Here is an 18,074-nt window from a genome sequence, read left to right on the forward strand (position 1 = left end):
ACAATGTCAAATTTGCCACCAGAGTCTGCCCAGTGGAGACCAAGTTTACCACATAGCCTAAAGGACCAGAAACAAAGTAAATCACATTACTGTTAGCTGGCTTGCTAGCAACTAATTTGACCATACTGGCCATTGTGTGTGGCCAGCAGAACTTTGTACAGTGAGTCTGTTAATGTAACCAACATCACAACACCCTGATTAAATAATGGTGTGATAACTAGCTGGTTGCCTGATAGCTCTACTACAACACAGCTACTCCATGTAATGAACCGAAAGGTACTGCAGATGATCTGTTCTAGCCAAGGCTGTAATTCACTGTAACCCTACTTTATGGTCAAGCAGAATAAGGTTTAATAACTTAACAAAAAGGAAGATATTAGCCCAGGAAAAACAAGCTGTTGTAATTAGAGGTTTAACCAAGTGTCTTAACCTGCTTTCTCACACGGTTACACTTTAATATTGATTGATGGCTGGGTGGTTGTGCTAAAAAAAATAAATAAAAAACCTTAACCTACCTTAACTCTACCCACACAGTGGAAATGATCCCAGCAAAATGACGCTTGTGCTTTGTACAGTGAGGAGAATTAAACTTTTGACTTACTATATTGGATGTATATGGACATGTGTGCGCATGTATGACTATATGTGTACTAAATCACTGTACTGCTATTGTTTTCGCCCCACGGGGCCACTCGACAAACTGAGGAAGCAGACAGTAAACGGACTCTATATTTCGCAAGACTCGCTGATATACTGTACGCTAACTTCATAACACAGATGCAGTGTAATGCCTTTCCCATACAGAGCAAGGCAATGTATTATGATGGATATTACACATGGCTGTAGTGGATTGTATGGCTTCCATATGTAGCATCAGGGGGGAATGGGTGTGGATGCGTATGTGCGTATGCTCTGTGTAGACTGATACTGTGATTTATTTGTCATCCATGGTTCTACTATAAGCAGTGTTTTATAGTTAAGTGAAACTGATCTGACTTGGATCTCAGAGGGAGTGTCTTAAAAGGTCATGGGCAATGTGCTAAGTGAAAGCTTTTCAACACACAGATTCGATGCAATGAAACTCCTCGCTTCTTAAGTAATGTGATGTATTGAAGGCTGCTGTTGCTAAAGGTCTTTGCATATAGCACTGCATAAAAAGAACAGGCCAAAAATAAACATGCACTACTTTACAGCAACTTGCAGACTGACTGTCATTGGTCACTATCATTTGTTTTGGACCTCCTCCTGACTATGGTTGGTCCTAATAACCACATTTTTTTTTTTTTGTCGTAGGACCTCCTCCCAACTACGGTTGGTCCGAATCACCATATTCACTTGCTCTGGGATCTCCTCCTGGCTGTGGTTGGTCTGAATCACTACGTTGTTTGTTGCAAGACCATCTTCTAACTAGAATTGGTTCAAACACCACGTCCTTGTGTTGTAGGCCCTCCTTCCAATTACAACTGTTTGTTGTAGGACCTCCTTCTGACTACGATTGGTCCTAATCACCACATCTTTTGCTCTGGGACTTTCCCCTAACTGTGGTTCATTGTAAAACCTTCTTCTAATTAGAATTGGTCCTAATCACCACATTCGTTGTTGTAGCACCTCCTCCCGACTACGATTGGTCCGAATCACCACATTGTTTGGTTTGGGACCTCCTCCTGGCTCCAATTGGTCCATATCACTGCATCATTTGTTCTGGGACCTCTTCCTGGCTGCATGTGGTCCCAATTACCATGTCACTTGTTGTGCAGGCCCTCCTTCCAACTACGCTTGGTCCTAATCATCACACTGTTTGGTTTGGGAGGTCCTCCTGGCTTCAACTGGTCCATATCACTCCATCATTTGTTCTGGGAACTCCTCCTACCTGTATGTGGTGCAAATTAGCATGCTATTTGTTCTAAGACCATCTCCCAGCCTGCGATTGGTTCTAATCACTACATCATTTGTTCTGGGACCACCAACCAAGTACGATTGGTTGTAATCACTGTGTTATTCTGTTTTGGGACCTCCTCCTGGCCCATGATTGGTTCTTGTCACTGTATAATTTGTTTTGGGACCTCCTCCCAGCTATGATTAGTTCTGATCAGCACATAAGCTATGAGGCCTCCTAAGACAATTGTGATATTGTAATCTTTCTGCTTTGGATATGTGATGCACCTTTCTAGGGAGTTTCAAATGGTATTTGAGCAATGCCATAAAAGAACCAGTTTTGGTCCCTTTAAATTGGTAATGAACATCAAGTGATGGTACTTTAGACCTTTAAAGGGTTCTTCACACTCACATAGCTCTATTATAAACATGGTTCTTTGTTGAAAACCAAACTGTTCCTGCAGTGGCATTTCTCAAACCACCATCTGAAGCTCCTTTTATTTTTGTAAATGTATTATAACTCATATTAAAGTAGTGCACATCAGTGTTGCCCTCATTATACAATCCCCTGCACTTTTACATGGGGCTCATGTAGGGGTCTTCCAAGAGCAACCTTTCGAGCACATTATACAAAGGTAGGAAGGCAGGCCTAGGTGCGGACATGATTGATTGGTGACAAATGGTAAATGATTTTAAATAGAGGCACCTCTCAGTGTTCGGTGTGGAGATGGAGTGAGCTAAGAATGCATTAGAGAGAGGAATGGTGCAGTTGGGAGTAAGCACCACTCCTCTATTCACGGTGAAGTGTTGAACCATGTGGCTGGATTTATGAGCACCCAGAGAGAGGGAGAGAGAGAAGAGAGAGCAAGAGACAGAGCGAGAGGAGGGAGAGGCTTGACTGGTTGGAACACGTTTATGATGCTCCAGAGAGAGCGTGCTGGGGTAAGTGAGAGCGAGAGAAAGACAGAGAGATTGACAGAAAAGGAGAGAGAGAGGGAGAGTGAGAATAAATGTGCTGAGGGGTGAAAAAGTGGGAGCAGATGAAATATACATCAAAATAGTTCACACTCTTTCGCCCTGAAAAGGAAACGATATTTCCTCCCCCTCCAACTTCCCATGGGCCTCTCTGACAAGGTGCTCCACAACTGGCCAATCCCGCGAGAGACATTTTCAAATGATTGTCCTCTGGCTAACATCATTATGACTTGAGTCCCCGTTCATCGCATATTTATCACAGCCTAGCTAGCTTGCCGGTGCATCGACATGCTGACCAAAATCAGGCTGCAGCTCGATTCGCTCACTAGTACCATATTTCACTTTCCCCTTGAATCACTGGCTAGCGCTGGCTAGTTCTCACGGACCATGTGTGCGTACAGTCCTAACACTACATTGGCTTACCCATGAAACATGACTCAAATGTAAGTTGCTCTGCATAAGAGCTTCAGTCAAATGACACAAATGTAATGTAAATGTAGTATCACATAGGGTGGCTTGTCCTGATGTGGGACGCTTAAGCTGTTTATTTGTTCTGCAAATAAATAAGTCAATAAAACTATAGGTTAACGCAGGCTGTGATGGCATGTGATCAAAAAAAATTATGTCTCAAATATACAATTTTAAATTAGGGTGGAGCAATCTTCAAACAGTTAGACTAATGCTATAATAATAAGTCCTTATAGGCACGTCTGTTCACTTAGCAACCATCTCTGCAACACCACTGGGCAGTTATTTCCAGTCACACAAGGCTCTTATCTCTATGAATGAGGAGAGACCAAAACACAGAAAACTGAAGGTCGGATTACCTTTTTAAAAAAATGTTTTTAAATCACTTATAAAAATGGGCGAAACCCCTTGAATAGTTTGTAGCACTTGGCTTAGTAATGCACAAAAAACATGAACGTGCAGATCTCCACATTGATGAGGGTGGTGGGTTTCCCTACTAGCGCCCCAATATAGTTGACCCTAGTTTACTAAACAGCAAACTGGCTGTTTTTGTTGAAGGCTGACTTATCCATAAACAGATAGCATGTTGAGCATTACGAGAACCTTCATTCATGTTAAAGGCAGTGACCTGTCTTCTCATTTATAACATCTCTGGGCTAATTCACCATATTATGCTAATTTACTCTACTAATTTACAACTTTTTTAGAGACTGTTTGCCTTATAGTACATACGTATACCCCCATTGCAATAAACATACAAGGATAGTATAGCTAAAAGTAATGGAAACTTGCACTCACTAATTAGCATTAGCTAGTTCCCAGAAATCATTTACACTCCTAACGCTACATGTGTTAACCCGTGAAACATGACTCATGAAAGTGGAAGTGTCACCTAGGGTGAACTGTTTCTAAATGTGGGACACTGTCTAATGTGGGACACTTTGGTGTAGGCCTTGCTTAAAACAATAATAATTAAAACTATGGGTTAACACAAGCTGTGATGGCTCAAATGTCCAAGCTTAGATTAGGGTGGAGCAATCTTCCAACGAAAAGCACCTCAATGCAAAAATTAGCCCACATTAGGCTAATTCAGCTTACATCAACTGAATGGCTTTGTTGAATGAGATTCTACTCATTTGAGCTGTCTGACTTTGCTTGCTAAGACTCTTTTAGGGACGGCTTTGCCTTATAACACTCCACATGTACGTTCACTGCAGTGAATGTATTTTTAGGTCGAAAACGTCTTAAAATGAATGTAAGCAACGTCTTAGCTATGATGATTGAAGCTTAACTCACAGATTAGCATTGTGCAAACAAGTGGCATAACCAAAACCTCACTTCAGGGGGTTCTGGTTGAAAGTTGGAAGGTGAGCTAGGAAGTATTATGCCCAAAAGACATCACTATAGTCAAAAATCTACTAGTGGACAGTGGTGTAACCAGAAGAGTGGACAGGGCAGCACTGCCCTGCTAAAAAAAAAAAAAAGTGTGTTGTGTGTTTTGAACACTGGTATACTGGTCTGGTGCTGTTTTTAGCAGACATGAGGCAGCATGTTCACTATGCTAGGCTATTTTTGATGTACAACCTTCTGTGATGTAACTTTTACAAGCATGAAACATCGCAGACATCTGGTTCCATTCACCACCACTACGAACAACTGGGAATCAGAAAGGTCTTCCAGAATGAAGCATTTTAGACCAAACCTCTCTGGATGACTTTGTTTACCTCTTGTCCATTTAATTACGCAGAAAATTTGACCTATCAGTGGAATTTCACTTTAATTATGGCCACCAATTTCGTTGCTCTTGACAGAAATTCAAGGTCTCTTCGAATGCCCCGGTTCTGTTTGCATTAAGACGTGACAAACTGGCGTTGGCTTTTTTTTTTTTTTTTTTTTTTTTTTGGGAGTGTTCATTCGAACCAGCTTCACCATAAGGACTTCAAAGCGAGCTTGTTCTGTTTCATAAGCCACCCATGGGAAATCCATGTTAAAATGAATCAAAATGCATTGACAGTGCACTGAGCTCACAGAGAGACAGAGAGAGCTGTGGGGTGGAAACAGTTTAAATGCGCTCGCTGGAGAAGGATTCCTTTGATTACTCAATAGTTATTGCATTATAAGTCTAACATCTGCGTGTGAATTTCTCTCTCAGTAGAATTGCCACAGCTGTCTGAATGTCTAACACATGCAGCATGATTGAAAATAGTTATTGATGTATTCTTGAGAATAATTTAGGCCTAAAAAAATAAAGCGACATACACTATATATATATATTTTTTTTTTTCCTCCAGGCATTTGAAAGCTGGCACACTGGGCCATTTGTTCAGCTTTCCTACAGCTTAGATCACTATAATTGAGAAATAGTGGCGCTGACATTGTTTTGAATAGTGTAGAATCACCATATGTAAATGTGTGGGAACATATTTTTGATTGATTTCCACGGTATAAGCCTTTTGGTCTTACAAGCTTACAGCCACATAATCGTTTAGAGAATCTAGGGTAGACTGTGCTGTCTCATCCGAACATTTCCAAGGTGCAGTTTCACAAGACCGCGAAAGCTGCATGTCCTGAGAGACCTTAAAGTGAAAATTCAGCAAAAATCAAAAATGGAATTTTTCCATCAGTAATTGATTGACCGGGAAATTTGGGTGTCTTATGTTTGCTTTTTTAGTTTGGTACTGGAGCTATGAGGCTAATGTAGCTAAAATAGTGCTATATAATAAGCTAGTAATGGAAGCTTATGGGCATCAATTAGCATCAATTGTGCAAAACATGGCATGTGGCATGACCCTAACTTTTTTGGGAGGCTGTTTACATGCTGGGGTGGTGGTGGCAGCATAGACCAGCTTTGTTCAAAACACAACATATGGCTTAGAGATCTGCTAAGCTGGCTATTTCTGAAGTCTGGTTGGCCACCCTGTGTGCCACCCCAAACATTCTGTCAAATTTCTACCACACCAGGTAGGTTTATCGCAAGGTGTGACTTAGTCAGACCCCCGGAGGGTGAAGCAAGAGTATGCTTTTTGACTGAAACCTGGTTGTAGTGTTTTCTCTATGTCTTCCTGGTATTTGCAGGCAGTAGCCTTTTCCAGTAACAGTATTCTGATTTCACTCATTATTATCAACCTTCGGCCTGCGTCATTTAAACAGCAATGGTGTTTGAGAATATATATACCCCAATGGGCATGGTGGTCTCGAAATGAGGTGTGTTTAGGTAAATGTCTGACGTACTGCTAGCTTGGCACCGGAAAACACAGGTGCACCACTGACTGCACAGTTTTCCCACTTGCTTGACATGTTTAATGTCTAAAGTTTGCTTCTTTAGTCTTGTACTGGAGTCTTGTTCGATGCTAATATTGCTTATAACATCATATCTAAATCATCACACTTACCTTAAACCACATCAAGTTGCTTAGTATGCTCTAAAGGACTTGCTTGCTGACACTGTGGGCCATATCCTACACCCTGTGCAAGGCACATAGCCAACAGTCTATTTTCATGCCTTCCGCCTGCGACATTTAAATAGTCAACGCTGCTTGTGAATATATCTACGCTGATGGGCGTGGTGGTCTTGAAATGAGGTGTGTTCAGGTAAATTTCTGGTGTATTGTATCTTGGCACCAGAAAACACAGGAGCATCGCTGACTGACAACAACCTAGGCAGACGTCAACAGTCGAACGTTCATTTGTATCTTGTTACGCACACGAACACGCAGCAGTGCACAAACCCATAGCACGTGCCGGCTGGCAGCTATCCAAACCTTTACATCAATAGATTAAGATTATTCTAGAGGCGAGGGGTTCCACCACTTCAGCAAGCGATCCCAGACTATGTGCAATGTGCCACTGAAATAGCAAAATTCAGACCTCACCTGGCTTTTAAAGGGAATGGAAAGTGACACACTAATTGGTTTACTGCATGTTACACCCAAAACACAATTAATTAATTAAGAGACTCAGGACAAGCCTTTTTGTGCATTTCGAGCCACGCAAGATGTACTTTTCCCATCATTATGATAGCAAAAAACACTGACTCGCCCTAAATTAAGCTGCACAGTTGACGGCTTGCCTAAATATCGCCAAAATAGGGTCCTGTATGTCAGAGTTATTTTGAGGGACAGACAAAGGTACTGACATAAATTCAGGCTTAAAAATGACTGATGCTTCTGTTTTTAGCAGTTATGCAGAGGTTTGAGACATAAACTGTAAACCATATAGGCAGGTGTTTTTGATATGAGCTAAGGAATCAACACAGTTTAAGGCAAATGTGTGCAGGTATAGGTATCAAGCTTGATGCTAATTAGCCTGGCACAAGCATCCATTACTTGTTAGCAACATTAGCCTTGAAGCTCCAAGTGTGAAAGGGCAAAACTAAAGAATCAGACTTTATTCAGGCAGCAAACAAGGCTTGGTTAAGGGAAGTCTGAGGTAAGGTAAGGTAAAAACCTGTGTTTTATTTTTGGCTCTTCCTTTAAGCCCACAGCATCAACAGGCAAGTATTCAAGGTCAATTAAATGACTTACAGGAAATGAGTTGTTTGATACGCTGTTACTTCTTTTGCATGTCTACGTTCACTAATTACTTCCAGAAGCACAATGAATGAACACAAGCAACACAAGCAGCTCAAGGTAATCAGTTTGCTGGAACTGTTCTTGGCTGTTGTAGTGAGGCGTTGGGACGTTGCACAGTCAGGGCTGCTGCTATTGTAGGTCATGTACCCTGCTACCTGTCTATAGGCGTCGTTTGGCTTCAGATGAGGGAACCTGAATGAGATTGACAGAGATTTAATAAAAAAGGGATGCCCGCACCATGATGAATTCATAGTCCCGGAGATGGAATGTAATTTTTCCAGCCTAATCTAATAGGATGTGGTCTGGATAGCAAAGTGGGCCTTGAGCTGCTCTGGGAAAAGTGGGTGGGGGGTGTGGGTGGGGGAGGGGTGTATGAGTTGGGCTGGTTTAGGGGGGGGGTTGGGGGTTGAAGGCCATTAGTGTGAAGCCTGCAGTATCTCAATGGAGTTGTTTAGGTTGTTTTGAATCGTAAGCAGCATCTTACTTAGAGGGCCCAGCTCTGTCACTAAGGAGACAGCAGGGAGAGGGAGGGCGCCCAATGAAAACACAGCTGAGTGTGTGTGTGTGTGTGTGTGGGGGTGTGTGTGGAAGGGAGAAGGACAGACGCACACGTGTGTGTGTGTGTGTGTGTGTGTGTGTGTGTGTGTGTGTGTGTGTAAAAGCAGCAGATGTGCAGTTACGATCTTATTATTTTCAGGGTTATGGCTCTCTCTCTCTTGCTCTCTCTCTCTTGCTCTCTCTCCTCTCATTATTCTGAAGACTGAGAGCAGTTAAAACTGCACAGTGGGCTCCATCCAATAGTATCCATGTAGAAACACAGGTTTACATTACATTAAATATCATGGCCTCTATAGTGGAATATTTACTATAGATAAGCACGAATAGTACAGTTATTGATGGTCCTCTTTTCTGATTATAATTGGTAATAATACAATTCAATAAACTCAATCAGTTCATGATCTACTATGATGTCCCCTCTTATTTAGGAGCCTGTTTGTGCAGCCCATGGCCACGAGGGGCTCTGCGATGGTCTTTGTGGCCTAATACATGTGTTTGACATATTTAATGAATCAATTGCACCCTCTTGATTTTCTGTATCAACCCCACTGAGGTAGTCTACCAGGCTTCACTATGAAGAGCTCCTTGCTTTTCCACAGGTTGGCTGTTGAGAGTTCTTCCTTGCTGACAGAGTGAATTGGGTTGTATACATTTTGAAATGTTATAAAAATATATATATATAAAAATAAAATCCATCATAATAGTCTTCAATAAATCATAATTAATCAATACAAAGCTGGAGATACATACATTTTGAATGTCAAACAACAACAGACAATTATAATAGTAATTTATAAAGTATTATATATTATATTAATATTTAGTAATGTAATCATTCATATTCCAAAAATCATATTTACATTGATCTGAAGGTGTTTCATCTTGATTCTGGAATGTTAGACCTGATTATAATTGACTGTAATTATATTCAATAAATCAATAATAATAATAATAATAATAATAATAATAATATGAAATAAATGTAATGAATGAATGGACAAATGAAAATCACTTGGAATAACATATTTTTAAATGGACTTTTATTGAAAGTTGAGTGTTCTTTTCTTCTTCTGTAAAGTTAGCATGCACAAAAGTATTGGGACACCTGCTCATTCATTTTGTTTCTTCCGAAATCAAGGGTTTTAAAAGGTAAGGCTTTCAAGTATTGAATGGAGCACCATCATTCCAGGGCGTTAGTGAAGTCAGGATGTGGGAAGTAGCTGAATGCATTTATTAGAAGCGGTGTCCACAAACATTTGGACATATAGTGTGTTTCACTGCTGTTACTAATTCCTCCAGTCATATGTTTGTAATGTACATACTTTTGTAAGTCACTTCTTTTGTAAATCTAAAAGAATTGAGGTCAAACCATACAGCTAATTTAATAAGGCAGATCACACTCCCTCCTCACCCCAACCCCAAACACCAGAATTTCTGATGGCTGCTCAAACCCACACTATCCCACAACAGGCTGCACCTCATCTCATTCTTTGCCATTTTTTCCTCACAGGTCGAACAGACAGTTAAAAATAACCACCATTAGTGGTCAGAAACTGCAGACATGTTGATACTGCAGTGAGAGGAAACCCTCGGAGAGCTGCTGTGTGCACACTATAAACATTATAATCCCACATGGACATCTGGAGCCCTCCATTTCTTCGTCCATATGGATTATCAGCATGATGCTTTGTTGCTTCTTGCATGTGGATTAACGGATTGCGCCGCTTTGTTGTTTTTGTTGTGGCGCTTCACACTGAACTGCTGTTGTCTTGTTTTTGAGCACTTCTTTGAACGGTTGCTGTTTTTATTATTTTTGTGCTCTTCTGTTTGGAAAATCCTGTTTTATATGGATTATGCAGGTTTCTATGAGCATACTGGGATTACTGGGGCCTAGAAGGCTCGGTAATAATGGGCCAGCTTCAAAAAGAGGATGTTTTGTTGATCGTTTAGTCGCTAAGCCGAAAAAGTTCTTTTTTTTGTTAAAAGGGAATATGTCCTCTGAGTGAGGACTTTATATGACAGCTAAAAGGAAATAAACAGCTTTATACTGCTACTGAACTCGAGTTTCATCATCGGCCAGACTGAGGTAGAAAAAGAAATAAAAATAGCATTCATGTGAATGTATACTCTTTTTAGTATTAGCATTATGCTTACAAAGATAATCAGACTTCCAATTCACACTCAAAGCATTTATTCCCAGCACTGCTAAAATATCTAAGACATACGTTTGTCACGTTTGTTATGCGAGAAAGCAATTTTCCTTACCCATGAAATGATGGCTGAATATGATCTTCTCAATACCTAAATAAGGCTATTTGATTTGGGCTGCAGAGAATAAAGAGCTTTTAACATAATTATGCCCCCCCCCCCCCACCCCCACCCCCAACCTATGTACACAGTGCAGTAAAGGGTTCTTTAAGTGAAGCCATAGAAGAACCATTTTTGTAAAAGAGATGTGAGTGTGAAGAACCTTCAAATCTGTTAACATCCTTTACAGTCCCATCTTTAAACCTATAAACAGGTTCTACACACAAGTCCGGGTACCCCGAGAGATTTGAGCTCCTGGATAGGTTTTACTCAGGGGCCTCATTAGGCCCAATTTGTTGCTGTGCCCCACTAAAATCACAGCGGATTGTTGAGCAGAACTACAGGATATGCCCCGCAACATTGCAACAGGCACTACATTTCCCATAATGCCTCAGAATCCTTCCAAAATTTGAGCAGCTAATGCTTTCAGTATGAGCCAGTTTATTTTGGGGTTCTGAGGTAATTATTATTGTTAATAATTTTAATAACTAGTAATATTATTAAGCTGTCCCTTTCTAAATTATGTGTGTGGGAAGTGCCTGCCTGATGACCCTTGTGAGGAACTTGCAAAGTAGTGGATGATTGGTGTATGAGTAAAGGGATGTTTACGTATAACCTTAACTGGTAGGTCTGAGATCTTGTCAGTCCCAGTGGTAGTGTTGCTGATGGGATCACAATCGGCCACAGCAACACAGGAAGGCAGAGACCTACCTGATAGAGCTTGCGATGTTGTGGGTGAGTGGAGTACTTTGATATTTTGATAAGGGTTTTATTATGATCTGAAATTAAAGGGTTATTAGAGATTAAATATGGAGCATAGTCTGACACCTACCTCTTCATATCAGATATGTATACAAAGAGAAGAGACAGAGAAAGGGGGGAGATTTATGATTTATGTCCCGACATTGCTACTGTATGTCAATTATAGGCTATATTATGGCAAAGTAATGGTCAATTATTTTGTGTAATTTTGTAACATAAGATCATATGTATATTTGAACTCATATATCTGAACACCAGTACAGCGAGTAATCTAGAACTTTTTACAAAGGTCTGAGACCATAATTAGCTTTTTATTGCTATGGCTTGTTCATGATCATGGCTAGAAAAGGCTCTGATGTGAATTGTTACACTTTATAAATACCCTGGCTTCTCAAACCTTGTCCCAACAACCAGCAGCTATGAGCTCCTCTAAGCAGCTGCCTAGCATTCTGAACATTAAGATAATGGATGTCTAAAAAAGTGGAGACTATAAGAATATGAGAAGATAGTAGTGTAGTAGAAGTGTTTACTGGTGAGAAAGGTTCAGAGAGAGCTGCTCGTAGAATTGCTAGAAAGGCAAGTCAAAACCTTGACTGCAAAAGACCTTCAGGAAGATTAGACAGACTCTGGAGTGGGGCGACACCTGCACAAACATGACCTTTTAACAAATATCACATAATGGGCTTCAGCTACTTGAGTGACCTTCTAGTAAAACTGATAATCCATGATTACGCTTGATGACTTAATTATTGAGAGTTCTCTCAAACATTAATAATAATAATATTAGGGGCCAAACAGGCACTGTGCTTCTCTTTTTTTGCACAGTAGGCCCGAGCTGACGGCGGTGTTTGTGTCTCCAGGCTCAGATAGCCGAGACCTTGTCAGACTGAGTGTATTACCGGGACAGTCGTTGCCATTGTTTTGAAATGCCATGTCGAGTGTGATCAACTCCCCTAACATAGCCTGCACTCCTAATGCTGACATCCCTAAACAATGACCCAGCTCACGACAGAGTTAGCAATAGATTACCTCTCTGAGTAGGTGTGTGTGTGTGTGTGTGAGAAAAAGAAGATACGCCTATATATGTGTACATGAATGTGTATGTATGTATATATCTGTATCTGTGTGTATGTGAGTATGTGTGTGTTGAGAGCTGAAAGAATGACTGCTGTTCCTGTGGTGCTGATGCTGAGGGCTCACACCGACACTTAATCAGAAGCAGGCTTCTGGAATCACAGTGTGTGGAGATGAGATTTCAGTCATAAATTAACCATGAAGGACCCAGAGAGACACACAGTGGCCAGAGTGTGTCTGATCACCCTCCACTTTACAGCACCCTGAAGAACTTGAGAGAGCTTTTATGGCACATTTATTGTTCATACTTAAGTGCACACTTGCCCATTACCATGCCACCATGATGAAGTGGTACCAAATAACAGCCTGTAATAGTTATATAGGCTTGTTGACACATCGTAGGATTGCATGCAAGGATTTCCACACAAAACATGGAAATAACTTCCTCTCTCCTTAAAAAATGTCACTAGTTTAAAGTGTATAGAGTAACTGTTTCTACTGTCCAGGAACTAGATTTAGGAGCTTTGCTGTAAGGATTTCATTGCTTTTAGTGACAAGAGCATTAGTAAGGGCAGGATGTTGGATGATCACCACCCCGCCTCATTCCTGACTCATTCCAAAAGTACCTGGATGTAGTTCCATCATTCCACAGAATACAGTCCTGCTGCTTTACAGCTCAATGCTCCCTATTCTATTGGCAGTACTTCTCTACGGGGACTAAACAGGCTGTGTATATGTGCATTTGTACATCTGTCAGTAACTGAATGCAATGATTAGAAGGGGTGTCCACAAACATTTGGGCATTTATTGTATTGAGTCTGAGTATTTAGTGTATTGAGTCTGAACCCCGCGGATGCCAGTATCTCTCATGTTAAGGCTGAAGTAACAGCATATACAGCAGATTAACCCCTATTCACAACGATAAACAGTGCCAGCTCTGCCTATATGCAATTACTTATATTTATACGCTTAAGAGCGTAGAGATCCTCAAATAGCTTGAATTTGTGATGTTCATGGGAAAGTCTGGGCACGTCTCTCAGCACAGGTTATTTTTCTGTTAACTGCTGATACAGTAGTGGCGAACATGACTGGATAGTTTCGAGGCACAGTTATACCATTAAGATGCTAGCAGCGAGATTATGCAGAGACACAGGTTTTATAACATGTTGTATGAAAAATCACATACACCCAGCTAATATTAAAGCAAAGCAAAATGACTACTTAGGGAGAATATGGACGCAAGGCTAAAAAGGCTGATGGCTAACCCAACCAGCACTATGCCATTAAAAAGATGTAGAAAAAATGTCAAAGCTGTTTATTGAAACTATGTCCCATTTTGGCTGAAAGTGAACGTTGGAAAGAGTCCTCATTGAAATGTCTCTTTAACCGCTTGAAACGTAAATTCATTTTGCACGTTCAGCCAAAATAGGGCGTAAGATCAGCGGACAGCATTGGCGTTTTTTCAAGAGCTGGGAGGGAATGCTGGGCCAATCAGAGAAGAGAGAAGCTTGTCCTAACAACCAGCAGCTATGAGCTCCTCTAAGCAGCTGCCTAGCATTCTGAACATTAAAATAATGCCTGTCCAAAAAAATGGAGAAGACTATAAGAAGATAGCAGTGTAGTAGAAGTGTTTGCTGGTGAAAAACATTCTGAAAGAACTGCTCGTAGCATTGCTAATAAGGCAAGTCATAACACCTGTTTAACTAATCAAGAAGATTTAGCAGGCTCTGGAGTGGTGGTGCACTGCTCTACTGTGCAGCGACATCTGCACAAACATACATGACCTTTTAACAATTATCACATAATGGGCTTCAGCTACTTGAGTGACCTTCCAGTAAAACTGATAATCCATGATTATATTTGATGACTTAATGATCGAGAGTTTACTCATAGTGCTGGGAAGGAAAACCCTGGGCCAATCGGAGAAGGGAAAAGGGACAACCGGAACAAGCCCGAGGAACGCCACGATGCGCAGGGCAGTCGGTGAAGTGAGCAGGTATCAAAATAAAAAGCTAAACAGCTACAATCACATTTGCTAGCTAACCACACCAATGCAACACCAAGAGGACAGAAACGCAATCCGGTAAAACACTGAAATAAAATGATTACAGTATTCTTCAGTACTTGTTACAGTGCTAAGCTATGCTTGGCTATACTAGCCTAGGCTATGCTACGCTGTGCCTGTGAGCCATCACAATTAATTAACCCAGCCAGTAAAAGCAGAGCTTATCATATTTGCTCCCACACGCCTGCCATAAAGGGAAAAACAGCATGTTTCATTCTGAGGCAAAATAACAGGGTTGTAAATAGGCTCGTAAAACTGCATCTTTCATGTGATGGCATCATTAATGACTTTGCCTCAGACAGAACTACTGAGTGCAATTGGAATTAAGATAAAAATTGTTTGAACATTTATAGTTGTTTTGGTAAGGGGTGGAGGTGTGGGGTATTCAGGGTTAGCTAAGGGTCTTCGAGAGGCTAGGACACTGACACTGACTTTAGGTAGGTAGTGTTTGTTTCTGCCAGCTGAATATTTTTGTATATACTAATATTTGATTATCATATGATTAAAACTAAAATTGGATTAATATTAACTTATCCTTTTATCAATTTATTCATATTTTTGTAAATATATGTAATTTTGTAAATATATCATTTTTAACTAGAGATTATTCTGTTTTGGGTTTTGCTCATTATATTTCTCTGGAACCTTTATAACATTGCATTGTTTTAATTTATTAATGAATAAGAAACAATATCAATATAGTCACATCTAACTGATTTTAGATTTAATAGAAATGAAAATGAACAATATATTGACAGAATGAATAATAAAAATAATAATGTTGAGAATATATACATATTAAAAAAAACCACAAAATATCTGATGTTACATTTGTTACTCGCGATGTATGTTTATTTAGCACCTAACTGACTTCGATTGTGTCAATAATCCCTAAAGCAGACAAAGTAGGTCATTCTGGTTGCCTTGGAACCTCGAGCGATGATTGACATGTAGATGAGCTCTCATTAGGAAGCTGTTAAAATGGCTGTGGCAGATCAATATTTAATCATGGCTACTTTTCACCACCGAGAATTCTCATTTCTGGTGCGTCTGAATGAAAACCTCAATCAATCACGATCTCTCAGCCTTTTTCCACAAACCACATGCATTTGCTGCATTGTTTACAAATCCAGCCCTGAAGCTCTTATATCAATCAATGATATATAACACCTGACCTTATGGTAAAAAATTACACCTGCAGTGAAGGATAAACAATAAACCTGTGACTCCAATGTCTGGGCACACTGGAAACCAGTTTTTTTTTTTATGGTCATCTTTATTTTTAACAATTTTGACAAAATGCATCTTGGCCTACTTAAATAATTAGAATTCGGTACATAGAAGTAACAAAGCGTGAACCTCAAACACTGTTGTCTCCTTCCTGAAAGGAAAGTCCTGCCTAAATAAAAACATGTCTGTAAAATGGGCCAATTCTGACACCCCAGTACTGAAAAGGCGAATAGCCAACGCTAGCCGGCTAGGTGAAATGAATCGCTCGATAAAATGAAATAATTTGATGAATGTCCCACCAGAGGAAGCTCTATCTCAGCTAGCTACCTGCAGACCATGCTGACACCACTAAGAGAACCCAACGGGGACAGTAACACTATCTGGTAAATAATCACAAAAGATAATATAATTTCTTTTACATGTCTAAAAACAATGCTAGGTTAGGATTATTAGGATATGATATGTGGCTGTGGGCTGTCACGGTGCCAAAAAAAGCCAATAAAAACAGAGCTCATCATTTGTTTGATCGTAAGCTTGTGTTTTATTCTGGGGCAAAATAACAGGGTTGTAAATAGGATTGAAAAAGCTAATCTGCCCAATTTTTACATACAAGTCACATACTTGTTACATGTACATCAAGAACAATTTAAAATAATACAAATAAATAAATAAATGTGTCTGCAATAAGGCTGATTCTAGTGTAGCTTTATGTCATTTCATCACATTGTAAAATGTCATTTTGGTAAATGAAGGAGGACATTGTGAGAACTAAAGCAAAGCAATTTTGGCGAAAAGTCTGGGAAAAGTCCCAGCTGAAAGCTGTGTAAGGCAAACAATGGTCTATTTTTAGGGATCCAAGATTTTGTGAACTAACTTCCCCTGAGTGTCCGAACGGCAGAATCGCTCACTGACTTCAAACGCAGACTAAAGACCCATCTCCTCCAAGAGTACTTGGGCGAGGTGGAGTGCCAAGTATTGTGGTCTCCATACTGATTTACTGACTAATCTAAGCTTAGACGTACCTTATGGATCCTAGTTGATGGATCCAAGCTAAGGATAATTTCTGAGTAAACGTTTGCGTAAGTCGCTCTCTAAAAGAGCCTCTACTAAATGCATTAAATGTAAGAGTAATGTATTGTGTAAATGTAAGAGTAATGTATTGTGTAAATGTAAGAGTAATGTCATTTATCTTGATTTTTCTGATGTTTCTTTTTTCATGCTTGAAAATGCTCACGACAGAATCTGACAATGTCCATTATGAAACATCAGGTTTCCAGCATGTGTTGGTTGACGTGCACAGTACACACTTGCTAATATACGGTATTTGATGATGTTGTGTTGTTTGGAATACAGAATGAATGAGTGAATGATGAAAGCATGTGAGACTGAAGAAGTGTGTAATAAATCAGGAATCATAAATAGCCCTGTGTGGGTGGGAGCTTGGAGCAACCTTGAAAGCATTGATCCCTGGATCCATTCATTTTACAACATGGCAAATCAATTTTCACACCAATGATATGAAGATTGGTATCGATTGGCGGGGGGTGTTGGCAGACAAGAGGGAAAGTGTGTGTGTGTGTGTGTGTGTGTGTGTGTGTGTGTGTGTGTGTGTGTGTGTGTGTGATTTGCTGGACATGTTGACCTATGTGCTGAAGTGAATTACTGCATCCACCTCAAATAAGCTGCAGATTATGTTCTCTACCTTTATGAGAACATCATTTCTCACCACTGAAGTCTGTGTGGATGAGTTTATTAGATGACTGACTCACAGTGACTTTAACCATCATTAAAATGAGTATGTGTACTGTATGCAGCTGTCTTGTACCTATGCTAATTGGCCATTTTATCAGAAACACTTACCATGTAGCTGCCCTTTGTAGGTTTGCAGTTACTGACTGTAGCACATCGGCTGCTGCAGTTTATCAGTCATCTGTCAATCAGTGGCTGGAAAAGAACCGCCAGGGGACCACCACTGACTAGCTATTATTTCTGCAGTGATAAAGTGATGGTTCTCCATCCAAAGCCTCTGGGATGAGTTGAGGAGGTGTTTGTGATCCACCTCTGATTATCTAACATCAGTACTTCACCAATGCTCTTATGGCTGAATAGCATCATATCCTCACAGCAATGTTTCAACGCCTAGTGTAAAACTGTCCCAGAAGAATAAAGCATAGGCCTAAATTTTACGA

Source organism: Salminus brasiliensis, chromosome 15 (assembly GCF_030463535.1).
Source record: "Salminus brasiliensis chromosome 15, fSalBra1.hap2, whole genome shotgun sequence".
NCBI classification, from domain to species: domain Eukaryota; kingdom Metazoa; phylum Chordata; class Actinopteri; order Characiformes; family Bryconidae; genus Salminus; species Salminus brasiliensis.